This window comes from Calidris pugnax, unplaced genomic scaffold (genome assembly GCF_001431845.1).
Source record: "Calidris pugnax isolate Ruff unplaced genomic scaffold, ASM143184v1 scaffold31, whole genome shotgun sequence".
Taxonomy (NCBI): Eukaryota; Metazoa; Chordata; class Aves; order Charadriiformes; family Scolopacidae; genus Calidris; species Calidris pugnax.
The window spans coordinates 8,537,444-8,557,924 of NW_015090786.1; the positions used below are offsets into that span (position 1 = coordinate 8,537,444).

Genomic DNA, 20,481 nt, shown 5'->3' on the forward strand with positions numbered 1-20,481 from the left:
CTGATCTGCCCCTTCACCTTTACTGTTTCCTGTTTTTTGTAATTATTTTGGAACAGGCTGCCCAGGGAACTGGTTGAGTCCCCATCGTTGGAGGTATTTAAAAGATGGTTAGACATAGTGCTTAGATATATGGTTTTTGTGAGTGTTAGGTCAAAAAAGACTTAGAGTGATGGTTTTTGTCAGTGTTAGGTTGATGATTGGACTAGCCAATCTGAAAGGTCTCTTCCAACCGAGGCAATTCTATGATTCCATTTGTTTCTTCCTGCTTAGAGAGGACACTTCAGCCTTGGGAGCAGAATTCTGCTTCTCCGTAAGAGAAGACTTAAAGGAACAATGGCCAAATGAGAGTGTTTCTGAAAGATTAAAACCGGGGTAAGTACATAGGATACTTTTTAGCCTCCATCTACTGAGTAGCTTAGAAACTTCTTGACTTAGGTATAGTGCCTGAGTATTTAATAACCCTCTGGTTTATTTTCTATGAAGTTGTCCAGTTTCCTCTAGTGCTCCTGTTAGCTTTTGGCATTCACCATAGCTTTCAGCAAGTAGTTCCTTAAAACTACTCTCTGCTACATGAAGAAAACTCTTTCATTTGTTTCCAGCATAGCTCCTAATAGCTTAATTTTACCCCCCACAGTTTTTGTTTTGAAAGAGGCAATGAATTCTTGGTGCCTAGCCAGCCTCTCTATACCACTCACAATTTTGCAGATCTTTGTCGTACCCCTTTGACTAACTTTTTCAGAATAGAGAAAAGTATGTCTTTGACATTGGACTTACAAAAACATTTTAAAGACTTTTGGAAAACACTACTGTTTACCAAAGATACCGTCCATTCTGCAGAATGATGGGCGGTATTCTGCTTTGCTCCGTGATTAATAGATGGTTGAGCTGTCTGCTTTTCTGTTTGGTATGCCTTTGTCATCACTAGCAGGGGACTGTCCCTTTACGTGCACGGTAAGTGAGGTTCACTGCAGTCTGCCAGTCTACAGGCAAACACAACCACCCAAATAAATAAAAGCACCAATAATAGGGAAGAGACATTTTCACCTTCCCTATCCAATATCTTACTGAAACAACTTTAGTAATAAATAGTTAACAGAAACAGACTTTTCAATGTATTTAAAAAGGACTGTCAATCACAATGGAAGTAATATCATTCTATCTGCTATCTGTAGTTACCATTCAGAAAATCACACGTTCATTGAATCTTCTTGTAGGCACAAAATAGGAGTAGTCTTTGCTGAACTTGGAAAGGATCTACAGTCCCAGCACGTGACAGTAAAGTAGAAACAAGCAAAAAGGCAACATCAACCAGCAATTCACTACTTGGAAAAATCCAGCAGTTAGTTTAAACAAGAGGTGAGTATTCTTTTTGGGTACTTCAGTATAGAATTAATTATATTATGGAAAAAATACCATTATTCTGGCTTTTGTCTCTTGGAATAGAGGCAATTGGCTTTTTTCCTTAATTTTGTTGTATAATAACAGAATGGATGAGGTTGGGTGGGACCCATGGAGATCACTAAGTCCAATGCCCCTGCTCAGGCACAGTTACCCAGAGCAGGTTGCCCAGGACCCTGTCCCATCAGGTTTTTAATATCTCCAAAGATGGAGCCTCCACAACCTCTCCAGGCAGTTTGTTCTAGTGTTCAAACACCTTCACATAAATAAGTGTTTCCTTATATTCAGCTGGAGTTTCCTATATTTTAATATGCCTCTTTTCCTGTTTAGATACTACTGAAAAGAGCGTGGCAGTTTTCTTTGCTGAAGGTCAGTTGTAACAGGAAAGACTGAAGTGAAGAAGGCGTTGAGTACCTTGGTCCTTTTTGTGTCCTTTGTCATCAGGTCCCTGTCCCATCCAGCAGCAGGCCCACATCTTCCCTAGACTTCTTTTTGCTGATGATCTACTTGTAGGAGCCCTTCTTTTTGCACTTCACATCCTTCAACAGATTCAACTCCAGATGGACCTCAGTTTAAATCTAACAGATGATTTTAGATAGGTTTAGCTAATTCCAAAATCTTTTGCAAATGAGTCTCTCTCTGGCAGCGGTGTCAAGACTGAGTTTTACAGATGCTACTTGTTACTTGAAGAGTCAGGAGTTTAAGAAAAGTAAAATTGCAATTTCCAATCCAACACAATTCTTGCTTTGGACCTGAGCTTTCTGAAATGTAGGAAATATATTTTCAAATTCATTTTTGCCAGCAGAGCAAATCAGACTCTTCTGCACCTGGTATACATGACAGAGCACTTAGAAATTGAATGACCCATATTAAAACTGAAGTAACTTGTACTATTGTTCAAACTGTCTGCCTCTGGTTTTTGCCCTTAAAAGAATGCATAATACTTCCTGAGGAGACAAAATGTTATTGTTGCTCAATGTAGCTGAAGCTTATGTGAAACAGCTAGTTTATTAGGATTAGGTTGTAATCAATATAAACTTTGCTAACTATAAATATTGAATTGATTTCTGAGTGGGCAGTAAGAAAAATACTTGATATAGATAGTTCAGTGCTCTAGAAGCACTAGGTCAGAAAACTTCCCTGGTCTCATAAATCCCTCTGGCACATTCCACAGCCCTGAAAATTACTGTTGACCACAGTACAGATCTAAAATCTCTGTATTTCACAGAGAGTTATGTCTACTCCCAAATGCAAATTAAGTGAACAGTGATGAATTTGGGCCTGTATTCAAAAAAGTCACTCAATTAAAAGCTTAAGCAAATGCTCAAACATTTTACCATATGGAAGCACCTTTAAGCATGAATTCAAAATTAACCCTGTATAGGATTAACATGCTGAACTGGGAAAACATGTGGTGCTTGTAGGACAAAAATGTGAGCATCCAGAAGCCAACTGTAACTCTTCTATTTATTGACTAATTTATTGTCCTCTTTTATAGCACTAGTCAGGAAGATGAGACTGAGCAGTGCAGTTCTCCACTCGTAATCTGCAGGCAAAGAGGTATTCCCATCTATACATATGCTTCACTTGCAACTTGTAGTTTTTTGATGCAGGCATGAAAAAAAATAATTATACCATATGTGTGAAATGAGAGGCAGAAATGACCTTTTACTATGATTTCCATGGCGACAGTCCCCACTTTGGTGTCATTAAACTGCTCATTAATATTGAATTCACTACAAGGGACATCTGGAGTGGACATGATATAACAAGTAAAAGTAGAAGAAAGCGAAACTTTGTTAAAGATTGTGCTTTAAATTTTTTAGAGACATCTGTTTTAGGAAAGCTTGCTATTCCATTGTCCTACACTGTCAGCATGGTTTATACAAGGCAAACAGCATGTGGGGAAAACAAGTACTTACAGCCAAGGCTGTTAACTTGCAGGGAGGTTATGTCTTACATTCTTTATCTTTGAAGTTCATTCAGTGTGTCCTGGATATGAGAGGAAAAGAAATTATGCGCTATTTCTTTCAAAACCGTTTTTATTTTTTGAGGTATACATATATTTATGTGTACTTCTAGATATTATACATCATTCACATTAGCAATAAGTGAAATAAAATGTCGCTCAATTCTCTACTTTTATTCTTAATATATAGTGTATAAATTCAACAGTCTTGTTATGCTGCTCTGTGAGCTACTGAGCTGTATTTGCAACATTTGTTAAGACTGAAATCCCATAAATAAAACATCTAAGAACTCAGTTTATCTGCTTTTGAGATGGCACGAATATGTTCACATATTGTATGAGCTGAAGGAATCTGGCCTTCTTAGATTGAAAAAAAAATAGGTTATAATTGGTAGCAGCAAATAGTGTCATCATCAAGAAAATGTACACTGTATGTATTGACTTTTAATAAACTGGAGTAATGGCTCATTCTCTGTTTAGCAGAAGACAGTTCAATAACTATTTGAAGATTCTGCTTTATTTACACTAGAAATTTAGGAATAACAGGTGAGAACTCCAGTGTTACCTATGAAATCTCATATTTAATGACATTGAATACTTGTTAGATTTTGCAGAAAACAAAAAGCAAAAGAAGGAATGGTTGTATAGTAAACATTTACGTTTTCCATTTGTTATTGTTACTGATTTTGCACCTGTGCTGCTTTTTTTTTTTTTTTCCCTTGAATTGTTCTCATTCGAGGACCCTGCTTTTTTCCAGACTAATTCATTTGCTTATATTTATGTACCACAAGTATTTCACCCAAGTCAACATGTTTCTAGCATTTGCAAACCTGGAACCAAAGCACAAGTCTCCATAAATAAGTACATTTCTTTCCAAGTATAATATCTGTCAAATGTAACGCAAATACAACTATTTTGTGGGGGCTTTCTCTGGGGAGGTGAGCTGGTCAGACTTTACTAATTGTGAAACGTTACCATCTCTCCACCTAAATTCTAAGCCCCAAGTGAAGCTGTTCACCATCACAATAGCTGGGCCACCATGGAGGCTGACAGCCCTGGCCACTCCAGCAAACCAGACTTCCAGCCCCCGCGCTTCTGGTTAATGTTTGAAGATCTAGAGGACTTTGCTATTGACCCCTCACCTAAAGATATGGTGTGAAACTACCTCACTTCAGAGCAAGAGTTTCTTTTGGAGTAGTGTCCAGGATTTCTTTGGCAATCATTGATTTTGATAAGCACTGTATCAAAATAGTGTATTTATAAGTAAAGATGGCTTTTGTAATGGACTGTTTGCTTCTGTTTAAAAATACTGTCTATCTTCTTTTCAGTATTGTGAAGAGACTCTGACTTAAAGCTGAAGAGATCTTATTTAGAGCCACCATATGGTCGTGAATTAAAACTTCTTTGGTAGGCAATAAGCATGATAACTGAGGTCCAGTCTATTGTTGACTTGTATCAGTTCTTACAAGCATGACAGGCACAGCATGAAAGCTGTTTTTATTTAGGGATGATTGTTCCATCTTATGCTAACGTTGCCCACATTTAGTGACATCCTTCATTACATACTTCAAAAAGTCTTACATTCCTGATTAAAGCGCATGCAAATTCTCTCAAACTGTTGTTTCATTTAGTGAAAGTGCCATGGGCACCACAATCACTTAAATGTTTTTTCTAAATATTTGTCCGACTGTATTTCACTTTAGCCTGACCTGACTTACCCACATCTGAAAGGTCGTGTCAGGTTTCCTTCACTGTGAGTCAAGATAGTCCCTGCTCACAGCCTGGAGGTACGTACAGATCTGGTGAAAGTAGCTATATGCCTTGTTTGAGTATTGCGGGAATTTGACCTATAAGAAGAAACCTTGCTTCACTTTTTATCCTGCAGATGCTGTTTCTTAAGTCAAGGAACCCAAATTCTGTTTTTCCCTTTATTTCTTTTCCTTCTCATATATGAGTTGACTACTGAAATGTTTCTGTGGTTTCTGAAAAGCATACTGCCTTTTCCTTTATTAAAAAAAACCCACACACATTTCCCCCCTCCACCCACTGCAATACCGTCCGTGACTACTGATATAAATCTGTTAATGCCCCTCATAGTTACTTTGTCTTTGGACCTATTTTTTTATCTACTTTTTTCTTTTTTTCAGAAGGAAACTCTTACAAAAATCTTTTCTGTAAAGGGAGAATCTTGTAATTCTTCAAAGAGACAAAATTTCAGCGTCGCCATTATCATTTCATTGGAATCTGGAGCACAACTTATTGTGTTCAGGTAGTTCCATATCCCATTTTAGTTTTCCCTTTCAAGGTATTACTTTTGCAGTTGGACCTTGACATCACATTTGAAATGACATTTATGACCATGGACGCTATTCAGCCATCATTAAAGGCAGTTGGCACTTTTGTCTGCAGCAGCTACCCTTTGGGACTGAAAACCTGTTCAGACTTCTCTGTAATCCTGCTCAAATGGAGGAATATGCCATAAGAATCTGACAAAACATCAGACCAGTTTTGACATTTTTATACAGTTTACTTATATTAGGCTAGCATACCAAAAAAAAAAAAAAGTCTAGCTAATGCAAACATCATAAACCTGTAGGTATCACTGCTGAATCACTGCAGTATTTGATTGAAAAGCATAATGTGAAACTGCATATAGAAGGCCAATTAAACATAGAAAGAAAGGTAGAGACAAATCTTGCATGAGGCTGGATAATACATATGAAAAAGTCTGCTGGCAATTATCAGTAAATGAACATTTTGGCAAGAATTTATGTTATCGGTTCATCAAGCAGCATCAGTTTTACTAACAAAAGCACTTAGATATCAGCCTTATTGTGCCTATACTGGAAGGATAGTGGAGAATTAATAAGCAAAAATAAAAATAAAATTCACTAGTGTTTCTAGGTTGGAACTTTTTTTAGAGTGGGTTTAAATTGATTTTTCAATAAATAACTACTGCTAGGATTTCTGTTTTCTAGGCTTCATTTCCTCCTCCTATTCATGATTTGCATTCTGCTGGCCTCCTTAATCTAGGTTTTTAAATAATTTCTATCAAACTAAGATCAAACTCTCTCATCTTGGTATTATAATATTAATATGCTTTGTTGTTTTCAGCTTGGCAGTCCTGTTCAAGAATGTGCATCATTTATATTCAGGTAAGACTTTATTTGCATGAAAGAAGTTCAAGTGCAGCAGCTTTTCTATTTTCCCTGGAACGTTTTTCACATTTTAAACATGTAACTGTTCTAGATCACCTTTTCCATAGCTTGTGTAAGTCTATTAAAATCAAATTTGCTTTAGGCAATAAATCAGCCTAAAGCTGAAATACTGACTGTGACCCTTTGGAAAGATGTAAAGCGTTTATCAGAAAAAAGTGTTGTGTCCCTTTGGCAATGTCACAATCAATTATCCTTGTGACATTGTATATCTAGTATGTATATTGCCATCAAATGGCCAGGGCGAACTGAAATGCATTCTGTTATTCCGTATTTCATACTGAAACTATTTTAAAGTTAAGGAGATATTGTTATTATAGAAAGGAGAAAATAGTGAAAACTTACTGCAAAACTCTGCTAAGGCAAACGTGGCCATATATTTCTAAGTCCACTGTTAATCTAGCATTTTAACTTCTCATAAAGGTTATGATGCGTAGCTTCTGATGCTATCTTAACTTGTTACGTTTAACCAGAAAAACAGAAGTAGGAGACAGTTTATCTACAGGTAAATTGTAGCTGTGATTGTTTAAGGTGAATTTTACCTGCTGCATCTAGATACATGTCTTAGTGTTAGGGGACTGATAGAGAGTTGTTCTGTCAGCTCCACTTCAACTAACCTCATTACTCCTGGATTCTTCCCGGAGGCTATTTCTACCCCATTTTGTACAACTAGAGCAACATGAAGAGACTGAAGTTTTGCAGAGATTTGAGTCTATGACATGAACTACTAATTTATCTAACTCTTTTTGTCTAAGTAGCCTCCTTTCCTTGTACAAGAAACCTACTAAGTTGTCCAATTAGATTGTCAGAAGGAGCATTTACTATGAAGGTGTGAGAAGGCATGTTCAAGGTGTTTTCAAATCTTGTATGATTAAACAATATTTATTTTGGTAACATTTCATGTTACTTAATTTTTAGGGTGAAGTTAAATATGTGAAATGATCAACAAATAAGATAAGTGTCAAAACTAGAAATTGCCGTGAAAAATGTTTTGCTACCTTTACAGAGAGAGTCTGTAATTAACTACAGAAGTCCTTCATGCTGAATATAGTATTTCTCTTTGTTTACCATGGTATTTATCTATCCAGAAAAGTTAACGTTGTTTTCAAATGCAACCTAAGCGATGTCCAAAGAACTAACTGAATTATTTAAGAAATATGCACTGGTTTCAGGTGGATTGTATATTGATAAACCTGTTTATCATTCCACATGCAAAGCATCGGCAAAAAAAGGTTCAGTCTAAAATACGTGCAAGTCTCCAGCAGAAAAAGATTAGCAATAAAAAGCTTATGGAGAGCAGCCTATGATAATACTGTTCATAGATAAGAATGTTCTTTGATATAGCTTCTTATTTCAAATAAAAACACTGAAATGCAACTGGATTTAGGCATAATATGAGATAATATTTCAAAAAGTCACTACTAAATTACATCTGGAAGCAAATCTTTGATAAGCACTTCTTACATCGCAGCTACAGCTTAACACTTGAAATTGATCTGATTTGGATACTAAAAATGAGCAGATCCAAAATTAATGACCACTTTAAAACATGTAGTTGTACTCAAATATTGTGGGGTAACTCTAGCTGTATTTGGTGAATTTCCATTTCCACCTGATTGCTAGTTTAAGAACCTGGACTGATTTATCAGCTTTGGAAGCACTTTTCAGTTTCTTGCCCTGTCAGCAGCAAGTTATAAGACAATGACATAATATTGGCTTATTGCTATTTAATTTTTCCAATAATAATGATTTTTTTTCACCACAATAATGATATTATCTCATAGATTTAAGAATTTTATTGAAAATTTTCAACCAATACATGACAGAGCACTTACTGTAAGGCAGTTTTTAAGAGTCAGGACTTAAAAAGTAACTCTCATTTGTTCTACCGTTTTCAGATGCTCCGTGTTCATATGTATGTCACTGACTACTTCTGTGCTGGTGACCAGCTACCAGAAAGATGGACAGAAGATGAAAGATGTTTCTGGCTCAACTAATTACTAGTAAATCCATCTGCAGTAAGTTGTGCAGCTGTGAGAGGGAGCATGATTTCTGTGAGGTCCTGGGGACCGTTGCCAGGCAATGTATCCTACAGATGGTCCTGCTCCTCCCTGAGCACGTGACAGGATGGATCCTTGGCTGCTGCGAAGTGCAGACCTGACATCTCCTGCTACTTCTGGTGACAAGTCACTTGGGAACACATGGTCCTCGACATTTGTGGTGGCCAGGGTTGGACAGCCAATTTGTGAACACAGACAACCACACTCTTAAGTGTGTGGGCTTATTTCTTTAGCACCTTCTGCACGTGTAAGTTTCTCAGTGGAAGCTGCCCTCTGGAGACTTGTTTAAATTGCCTCTGGTAATTTATATATCATAATTTATAACAGCTGTGGATGCCTTCTGGCTATCATCTGATCTCACTCTTGCTCCTGTCTGCTATTTCCCCTGTCTGCTATTTCCCCAAGTATCATCTCAGGGTCCAAACAGAACAGTAACCCTGTAAGTCAGGGCTCAGAAAGAAACGTGCAAGCCTACAGCGTCCCCCGGAGAGTGACTAGAATTACTGCCGTTGCTTTGTAGTCTTCCAGCCCTGGCAGACTCTGTGAGTCGTTCATGCAATCAAATATCAACCATGCTGTTTGCTGAAGGATGCCCCCATCCAGGAAGCTCGGGATGCACACAGTGACTGACCCTCGCTTCCTGGTACTGCTCAGTTAAGTGAATGGTATACGTAAGCTTGGCCAACCTCATTACTGTGGCACCCAGTGGACAATTAAACCAGGTTCTCAGCTCCTGCTGGCCTCCACGGCATTGCTTTTGGTTGCTCCAGATACCACCAGAGCCTGCCTTGAGCCTCCAGAAAACTGCTTCCCAGGTAGTCACGTAATGCTCCAGCTTTGAAGGTTCCCTTAAGAGTGAATGTGTGGGACTGCTGCTTATCCGTGCTGCCTTTAAATAACTGGGTGGGTGCAGTCTGGGTGTTAGTAAAAAATAACGGTATTTGAGACAATTTTTCAAATTTATTAACAGAGCTAATGTCCCCATTTATAATAGTGTAACACAGTTTGTGACTGTGTTGGAGGTACTAAACCTTCATTCTGATAAATTATACTTTGAAATACATTTCCTTGTTTTGAAATGTTATTTCTATATGGTTTTCAAAAAAACATTTTCTGCTTCTGAAAATAAACAAGTTATCAGTAAGAGGGTACATTTTGTTATAAAACTGTTTTGTTTCTATTCAAACAGAATGTATTTGGGAGACAAATTTTCTTAATTTGCTAACTAATAATGTCATTCTTTTTCTTCAGAGATAATTCTAACACCTTAATAACCCTCTAGGATACTTATTAAAATAGAAGAGATTAAATTCTAATGAGCACACTACAAACCTCTTCTTGAAAGGGTTTCCAGGAAAGGATTGCTATAAGATGAAAAAAAAAAATTAAATTAATTTTCCAACCTATAACAAAAGGCAGAGTGTAGTACATAGCTGTAACCACCTCATGAATAACCATAAATTCAGTGGTGTTTTGCTGGCTAGCCATTTGTCCCCTTAGACTGGTATGGATGAACAGGCAGAAAGTCTGTATTTTCTGCTATATATCAGTCTTAACTGTACTTCTTTTTGTAGATAAGTACTTCTTTACTGTAAAGAGGATATCAGGACCTCTGTCAAGCTTGTAGATAACCCATGGAAGAGGATACAGAATGCAAACACCTTCTGCATTATTGTACAGAAAATGGTCTGGGAGGAAGGCAGCAGTAGAGCCATGGTGATAAGGCTACCAGATGATGGAGATCCTCAGAGGAGAATGGGCAGTGACCATCATCATGGTCCTACCTGGCTCACAGCAGGAGGAAAGCATTTTATACTCCTTGCTTTCTCTAACACTGTTAGCACTCAGGCATCGGATTCACTGCCAGTAAGTGAAATTCTGCATCCACAGTAAATAATCCACTCTCAGGGAAAGCAAAAAGAGGGTTTCCTGATGAGTTCAATATGAGCAGATGAGAGCTTATAATACAGTTCTTGACCAACTTGAAGGGGGGGGGGGATAAAAACAAGCCTGATTCCTACAGATCCAGAAATACTTGTGTATTATGGATTACTAATAAACAGCTTTCCACTAATTTGGGCACATTGGGAAAAGCCATTAATATACTAGCAACAAAAAATATTGTAACGAGGTAAAACTTATATTAAAACTAAAGGTGATGACTACAAAAAAAAAGAAAGTCAGAATTAAAGCATCTGGTAAGAATTGTGTGTGCAAAAATCCTGCTTTCCTAATGTATCATATAATATAATGCCAATGATACATTAACATGCTATTTAATGACACAAAGCAATAAAATACAATTGATGGGGAGGACATTTTAATTATCAGCATTTGGGCAGAGTATTTTTGTGAATCTCGTATAAAACCTGTATGAACTAATTCTTGCCAAGTGATATAACATAATTGAACTAAAAACAGTATACACAAACTGGTATGATAGCCAGGTGATCAAAGGTAAAGCAGTTATTTACATTACATTAGTGTTCTCCCCTCACACCAAACAAATAATTTAGAACAATTTAGTTGAGAGGAAAGTAGTGAAGCGGATATGAAGTATATTGCATTAAGATGAAAGAAAAATATAAGGAAAATGTAGATATGCTTTCACACTGCTGGAAACATTATAAGGAAAGGGACAGGAATATGCATTGTATTTACAGGGGGTAAAAATAGAGCGTACCACTAATGGAAAGGTGAGCAATAAACAACATGAAAGGTTAGGTGAAGCAAACCAAATGCAAGAGAAGACAAAAGAGTACAGTAAAATTAGAAAGGAAAATAACCTGGAAAATAACCATGTCATTGCTTCAACAAATTTGAAAGGCACTCCCCCCTGCCTTTTTTTTATTTTTCATGTTGTACTCCATACGAGTAAAAAGATAAAGTTCTTTGCCTGAGAGCTTCACAATCCAGCACGACCTTCAAAATGAACATAGCACAAGAAAGATTTAGAATAAAGCCGATATGCTCATGTAGTTTTATGTATTGTGGTACATCACTTGATGGAACTGAAATTTTTTAAACTATTTTTTAAAAACTTGACTCTAGATGAAAATGCAAGAAGGATGGTGATAAACTTCAGCAAATCCAGCAGAAGTTGGGACAGGTTGCCCAGAGAGGCTGTGGATCTGCTATCCCTGAAGGTTTTAGCACCCAACTTGTAAAAGCCCTGAGCACCCCAACATGAATTCAGTGCCACCCCTTGCTTTAGGCAAAAACTTGGACTAGTGGACCTCCCGGGGACCCTCCAGTCACAGTGAGTTTGTGTTTCCTTAATTTTGTACAAGCTATGATTCTGTATGTATCACAAGCACTGTCTCACTAACGTTAATTAGCAGATGCAGTTTTGTAGCTGAAATGTGCCTTGAGATCTGCCTCCAATCTACAAAAGGTGCATAGGAATTGATGAATTTAAAACAACAGAATCAATCAGAAACAGTGAGAATAGGTAGCCATAAATAGATTGCATCATTTGGAGAGGGGAAAAAAGCTAAAACAACCAAACAAGGAAAGAGATAGAAAAGCAATGAGTTGAAAAATTAATTTAGTTATTTCTTGTTACATATGAACTAAACTTATATTTATCTTGGTATCATTTCACCGACTGTTATGATGCATGATATTTCTTAAAACAAAAATAGTAGGATGTGTAACATTTTCATTTAAGACAGCCTAGCTTTTCATCAATAACTATTTTATACTAGCTTTGTGCTATATATAATTTTAAAATTTTGACCTCTCTTTCCATTTCTTACATCTTTTATCTACTCTCTGTGCTTATTTTTTCAACTCTCAACTATATCTCTTAGCTTTGTATTCTGTCTCCCTACAAAGTTGTTGTAAAAGACAAAACAGATAAAATAGAGTAATGAAAGTGGATGTGTCCCCTCTGGTGAGATGTAGATTTCCTCAGTGGAGTATGTATGACCTTCTTTCATTTTTGACACTTGAAAGCTTTCTTCAATAATGTCATTTCAGTCTAATTTTATACAGTCAGAGTGTTAGATGTCTTTTAAAAGTACTCCTATCTTTTATTGTTTTTAGCAACCAATTAGTTCCCAGCCCAACTAGTCCCAGTTGCTCAGCTGTATACTGGGGATCTGGCATAGCATGTTGGAATAAATCACTCGCCTCCTGCCCCTTGCAGTCTTAAAATACAAATCAAAGCAAAGATGCAGATGTATACAGTCACAATGGAAGAACCAGAATAACAAAATTCATCTGTTTTAGTGACCCCACGTAAACCTTGCTAATGCCAGAATGTTGTTTTTCTGGAAAGAAAAGAAGCAATCATTTAAGGAATTTTATAATTAGGAACTATTTCTACTATTACTGCAGATTAATATTATGCTTTCCTCTGCTAGACCTGATCGCATTTAATTATCTCCTGTCCTTGCAAAGCCACTTGATGATGTGACTCTCTTGATTATAAGAAGGTTGTACACAGCAGCCAGCAGAGGTCAAGTTCCCAACAGTTGCATAGTACGTCAGTGCTGCCAGTTGAAGTCAATAGAATTACTTTTATGTACTTTTGAGCACATGGTTAAGCCCTGCTTTTTTTTTCCTTTTTTCTCTGTTCTTCTGTATTGAGGTCACTTTGACTGCTTCATTCTACTTGTGCTTTCAATCTCCATTTTTTACTGAGGACATTGCAGGCTGAACAGGAATTCCACATTTTCAAGTGGCATACTGCAAAGTGATTTCCTGCTTAAAAGTTTTCCTCTTTATTAAGTACTTTCTGGAATACAACTTAGTTTGTTCTGAAACAGAATGACTGAGACTAAAAGGTAGTTCCGTTTCCAGCAGCCACTGGCAGAGATCTGAAAAGCCTTGTGCCTCCATCACAACTACAAACATCTGAACTGTGGCAAACTCCTTGGTAGCTGGGGCCAGGATGCCAGTTTGGCATTCCACTCCCCACTCTGTTGAGTTAGCTCCAAGGTGAGATGCTTCTCTTTTCCTCTCTGAGCCAAGAATAGTTCCAGGAGCAGGAGATAGTTTCAGTCTGAATCGGCTGCTGGTTTTTTTACCATGTATTTTTACCTCTTCCGTATGATGCTGATCCCAGAGAGGAGACCAAGTTGAACGTTCCTGTCTTTTTTTTCTGGGTCTTCTCCTGCACATAAAAATTCAGGTGTTTGAGGTTCTTTTGGAAACTCTGAAAGGCTCCTTCTCCTTTGCCTTTGCAAAGATGTATTTTGATCATAGGATATGGCTGGTGTGAACAGCAGCATTTACCCTACTGCTGAATTCTGAACTTCTGCAAAGCTTGGGAACACGTTCCGCTCATTTACAGTGCGAGACTGAACTGCATTAGGATAACTACTATGTTGAAACAGTTTCCAAAATAGTTGATTTAAAATAGGTCTGACTTCAAAAGATCTACATATTTCTCTTCTAAAAGTTTGTGGTGCTCTAACAAATCAAATAAAAGCAAGTGTATAATCTAAATTGTATAAAATAAGATTCTTAATTGTCAGAAGAGTCAGTTAATAATGTATGTATATTAGATTATTTGAATCATTATCTCAAATTTTTTGTTTTATGTGTTTAATATTTTATTTTTTTACTATTAAAAATGACCATTTCTAGATATAAGTATATCCTTAGTGGTTAAACTGAAATACTGTGCATCTGACTACTCATGAAATAGTACCTCTAGTAAATCATATTAAGAAACTTATCTCCACTACAGAAATATTCTTCTTCTCTTTGTTTGAATAGTTTAGCTATCACATTATCTGATGGACCAAAATGTATTTCCCTGACAAAATGGATTAAAATCATAAAGCTGTAAGAAACACATGAGTATATTGCCTTTCATCTTTCCGTCTAATCACCCAGTTGGACAAATGGGGCTTGCAGTTACTTGCCTCCTCTTTAGCTCACTTGCCCAAGGCAACAAAACAGAGAAATTACAGGTAACAGTTGATCAAATGCTTGTAGTCAGTTAACTCCCTCTCTACCTGTCACTAGGCATCATTTTATTAACAGAACCTTGACCTAGGTGTGTTAGTAGCTTGAAAGTTCAGAAGGTAGAATGCAACCATCAAATAAAAGATGGATGATGTGCATTCTATGTTTTAAAAGCACGTTAGCATATCTGAGAATGAAAGTACTAATCAAAGGTGACATTTTATAAACGATATTGTAGAAGCCTTGTGAAAAGAACTCAGAACAGTCTTAGCATGTGATGGGAATGGACAGGAGGAAAGAATTCATGGTTAATGTACAGGGGCTGTGAGTTTGCATTTGAATTTCCTGCAGTGGAAATGTGCATCAGCAAGTATTTAATCAAAATCAACAAGACCACGCATAACACACAGTTTGCTACACAAGCAAGCAAGCTTTGATAAGTAAGAATAATGACAGTTGAAATACATTTTTATTAAATATAAATAATTTAAAAACCCATTTTAGTTTTTTATATTGCTCTGTTATTCGTATAATAAATCAATTTTTTTAATAGCTACTGAAATTATACATTTAAAAATGTACCTTCACATACATGAGGAAATAATTTTAACATGTGTAATTGTTCATAATATTCTGTTGCTGTACTTTTTTAATGAGGTAGAAGTTGAGGAAAAAATCTTAATCTCAATTTAAATTTTCATTTAAAAATTTTATCAATTACATAAAATTATATTATAAAATTCAAAAATGTATTTAAGATTTGTAAAGGCACCTTAATTTCAGCTTTACCTTTTTCACTGTATTCAATGAAAAATTGAATAGACACGGGTAAATACTGATGAAATACAGTATCTATTTTGTGCACAATGGAAAGGACTGCTTACTGTCATTTTAATTTCTCTTAATTTATTTTTTTTTATTTCATGCCCCAGCATTTAACTTTGTAGCCGAACAAGAAGTTCTTGAAATGAATTCATAAACAAGACAGTTTCTAGTTAAAAAAAAAAAAGAAAAAAAAAAAGAAAAAAAGAGGGAAAAGAAAACCTCAAATATTTTGTGTTAGGTGAGATTAAAAAATCTTTTAGGTAAAAAGATCACTGATCCTCCAGGTCAAGTGAAAAAATTTGTATATCTATGGATTATGTTTGCAGTTTGTGTACTCTTTTGTTGGCTTAGATTTTTATAAAATAATAAAGAAAATAAAAACATGAAGTCTGAAAAATGAGGTAAACATGGCTGTACTGCACATTAGTAGACAAAAAACTACCCGAAAACCCCTCAAACCAACCACAAAAACCATACTTTTTTAAATAGCATTTACTGCAAATAGAAGAGTTTCACTATCTGTATAAATATGCTTTTTGAAGTGAAGTATAAGGAAGTAAGAATTTATTCCAGGTAGCTCATGTTACATGACCTTTGAAATGAACAGACCTACTTTACAGGTTATGTGTAGTTCACAGGTGTATTTTATGGGCCAGCAGCTTCTGACAGTTGCTTCCATGATGGAGACGTACGTTTTCTGCTTGTTAAACATCGAGGCTTTTCTCACAAAACTGCTCAGATTTGCTGTCCTCAGTTTCACGCCCACAAACGCAGACCCTGGCCCTGCATCGTGTTGTACTCATGAAGGTGGCATTGCTTTGCCACGTCTAAGTGCCTTTCCCTCTTTTGCACAGAATTTTTCACATGTTCTTAAGACTATCAAGGTCTGGAAGAGCCAACTTCCACTCCCGTCCTCTCCATTTCTCCATCAGCTGATACGTTTATTCTTCCCTTAAGATCTGTGTCTCAGAGTGACCCTCTCTTTCCTCTCTTCTGCTGTGCCAGGTACCCCACACCACAACTGACCCCCATGGAGCCACTGCCCATCCAGCGGCCACGACCTGCCTCCTCCAGGGACCTACATCTGCTTGGCTTTACTCTGCTAAAGGGTCAGTGTGGGATCTGCCATGACACAGCCTTTATTTTGGTCAGGATGGTTGGTAAGCATCGTAATGCTACATGTAGGTGCCTTAATGCTAGTCTGGTGGGATGATCAAGCAGTTTGCATTGAAGCTCTGGCTCTCCTTTGGTACTTTTATTCACTTAAATAGTGCAATATTCACTCCTGTATTAATTTACATTTCCTATTATATCTCTAACAGGAACTCTCTAACCAGTCATTACTTTATCCACGTTAAATGTTCATTTTACAACTATTAGTAGAACCCTACGTTCCGCCAAGGCTATATATAGTTTTAAAGGCTATTTTTGGACATTTCCCAGTTTTTTCTGTCTCCCTCTATAGAACGTGACCACTAGGTCTTGGATGGACTAACTGCACTCAGATCATTAGACAAATAACAATTTCTTATCAATCTCTCGTTGAGATTGTGCTCATTTTTTCATCAGAACATTTTTAAGCCTTCTGAGCATTGCTTGAGCCTACCACGTATAGAGCTCACTACAGTTTTCTCAGAAAAATAATCTCCTATTTTGCAGCCTGACTGATTTTCATCCAAGTACTGAAATACTGCTTTTTAGATAAATTTTACCTACCATATTTGATACTTCGATCACTTTCCTTGATCGTTTCTCAAAGATCACTGCCCTTGACTTCCATGCTTTCATTCTAGTGCTTTTGCTCATATTTTTCTGGCCATTGCACTGGTGGTTTTTGTGTGGACTTGTCCTCCATTCTTCTCCATTAGCATCTCCTGGGATTTCTGTTCATGCTCACTTGATGTTTTTGCTGTAAATCTAGTGTCATCCTTGAACAATCTCATCCATTTACATGGACAGTTAAGTGTCTGCCTGGAGGCAGAAGTTAATTACTGTATTGTGTGTTATACAAATTAGTATTGTGTCTAAGCATCACTCCACTTTTAAGGATGCTATCTGTTGGGACGCATTCCTTGCTTGGTAACAATGGGCAAACTTTCCACTTCAGGCTAAATCTCTGATCAGGGATGTTATGAAAAAGAAAATAAAATGTATTTATATTTAATGTTATGCCCCTGTGCCTGCTCGTCTGTTGCAGGAAGAAAAAGACATAGTCTATGTTTTGTTCCCTGCTTTCCTTAGAGTTCATTGCAGTGTGTTAGTCTGCTGCCAGCACCCAGGGACCAGGATTATTATTCTTCTCGTGTGGACATTTTCTTTCCTCAGCTGACTGAAAGCCACAAACTTGTCAGAGAGAAAGTCTTATATATATGTTTGTACCTCTGTCCCTTTAAAATTCATTCGTGGCAGGCGTTGCATGTAGTCAACCAGGGGAAAACATCTTTCTTTATAAAGAAATTAGGTGTGTTCCCCAAACAGTGTTTCTAACAGCCGATCTCCCATATATTATTCTAGCTGTGGCTGTGGGAATTGCATTCTTGCAGACAGCTGTGGAATGGTTATTCATGTTTCATATCTACAAAGCTGAACGTTTTGTTCCTGTTCAGGAACAGCATGGAAGACCCAGCCTGAGTTAGCTGGGAAATGACTTACAATTTCACTTGACCTGGAGGATCAGTGATCTTTGGAAGGTTTAGGGCCTCCAGAATCAACAAGTGTAAGGAGCAAAGGGCAGGTCACGCTCATATTGAAGTCAGTGGAATTAATTTTACCACCAGCAACTGAGGGAAAAAGAACCCTAAACTGCAATTATCTCCTTACCGGGATTGAAGTATTTGAATGTTTCTGTTTTCAAGTTGAAGGAAGTTTTACTCTCATCATTTATCTGATCTTCCATTTTGGTGCTGGTGTAAACATCAGGCTTCATATTTTTTTTTCCTTTTATATATGTACATACTTTCTTTACAGATTTTCCCAAATTACGGCTATTGTAGTGGCTTTTACAAATGAAACTGAAGAATCCCCTTTACAAGAAAAGAGTTAAGTTTTCTCTCTCTCCCCTTCTGGTCCAATAAACATTGATTTATAAAATGTGGAGCAGATCCCACAGGACACTAGAATATTCAGTAGCTTGATAAATACGTAGTGATCTAGGATATGGGTTCAAATATTTACTCCACAATGTTCACGCAAGCATCATTTAGATTAAGATATTTTTAATGCCTGTGTACCTGTTGGCCTCTCTCTCATTTGCATTATCAGGATGAGAAAACTGTGCTTGGGCTACCAAAGCACATTACCTGGGCAAAGTGAAGAAATCAAGTAAGATAGAAGATGACAATGTACCCTTAGGAGCTGATCTAATCTGAATATTAAAATATGCTTTGTAAAGAGGAAGCTTAGTCTTGTTTTTAGCTGGTTAAAAAGCTAACCAGCTCTGAGTGCCCCCTCACATCATTAAATGTGGCAAGACTAAGGATTTTGTTTTAAGGAATTGTTCCGTGACCTAAGATTAATGGTAATAGTAGAGGTGCTAACATGTTTGTTTGTTTATCAGGAACTGTAGGAAAAGAAGTGGAAACATTGCTACCTTGGGCCTCAACTTTTTTGTTACAGGTCAAACAAAAGAGCATGTCACCCAAGAAAAGCCTGTTCTAGACTAGAAGGTGTATGTAAGATAATCTCTTGATGGTTTAGCTGAAATGGTACATTTTTCACGTGGACAGATGCGGACACCTTTCTATGCCTGGCTCCAACCAGGCATCTACATCCCACTGTGAACTACTCTTGTGTTGGTTCATGAGCGTTCTGTGATGGGCAAAGGCCGGGAGGGTGTCCTTTGTCGCCCTGATGCCCCATAAGTCCTGGGAAGCTCCAAGTAAGCACCTGCTGGCATCTGCTGTGTTCCGGGGCCACATCCATTCACCTGCTCAAGGAAGGGCCTTTATCTCCAGGTGGATGCAAGTGAAGCTCAGAGGATCTGTACAGCTGCAGGGAAGCTTTGATTTAGGCTATGGAAGGCTTTCTTATTTAGGCTATGGAAGTTTGTGTGGTTAATTTAGGCATGAAAAAAAATAATTTCAGCAAGGAAAACAGAGAGTGATGGAGGTACCTTCCCTGAGCCCCTGTCACCAGCTGGATGCTGACCCTGCTCACGGAGTGGGGAGACCAAAACGTGCCCATGTGGGGAGAGCCCCCCTGCCCCCTGTAATGTCACCTCACTACAGCACTGTCCTGGTTTGAGCAACACAGGACTAAATTCTCCTTCACTGATTTTATTTTTCAGTAAAGCCTTTTCTAACGCTTGGGAAAACTGTACTTTTAGAAGACTCTAGTGTCTGAATTTGGAAAAATACTTATTTTTATAGCCAGCTATGGTGTTGTGGCTTTCCAAGTCTGAGGTGTGTGGATGAGGAGGGATGAGACCGGGGCACCTGACCCAAGCTGCCCACAGGATGATGTCATCCCGTGAGCGTCGCAGCCAATATAAATTAGAAAGTTTGCTGAGAAGTTCTCTCTCCCTTGGCGGCCGCCGTCCTGAGAGCTCCTTGCCCCAGAGCCCTGAGCCCTTCCCTTCCTCCTGCCGCGGCGCTGGCAGGGTCCCACGCTGCCGGCCGTGCACAGAATATAATCCTCGCATATTACATTGGTATCGGGATCAGTACTGGCTCCTTAATTATTTAGTCATAGCCTAATCAATCTGTTTGTTTCCTCGGGATTCCTTGTTTCTTCCCCCCAGTTCCCCCTCCCGGCTGGGGAGGGCTCATCAGGCAATAGAAGATAATTGCCTGAACGGCAATAAATTGCGGCGGGTTCCTCAAACCGTAACAAGCACCTACGTTTAAACCGGCGGCGGCAGCCGTTTCCCCCTCGTCCCGCGGCGCCGGGGCTCCCGTTCCCCGGGGGGGTGAGTCAGGGGGAGAAGCGGCCGGGTTTCGCTGGGCAGAACCGGGCCCTTCCCGGCCCGCAAGGCCGCGGCCCCGACGCCGTCGCTTAGCAACCGCTCTGGCCCTCCCGGCCAATCGGCGGCGCGCTCGGTAACGGCCAGCAACCCGGAAGCAGAGGAGGAGGCGGGCGGGACGGGGAGCGGCGCGGG

General features: G+C 38.2%; 1 long non-coding RNA gene across 1 annotated transcript; it reads left to right on the forward strand.

Annotated features, from left to right (window-relative positions):
- Nucleotides 1-5,512: 5,512 nt before the first annotated feature.
- LOC106902669 lies at nucleotides 5,513-10,492 on the forward strand. The gene is made up of 4 exons (XR_001414556.1): nucleotides 5,513-5,636; nucleotides 6,482-6,522; nucleotides 8,481-9,457; nucleotides 10,217-10,492. It is a non-coding gene; the product is annotated as an uncharacterized LOC106902669 (long non-coding RNA).
- The last annotated feature ends 9,989 nt before the right edge of the window (nucleotides 10,493-20,481 follow it).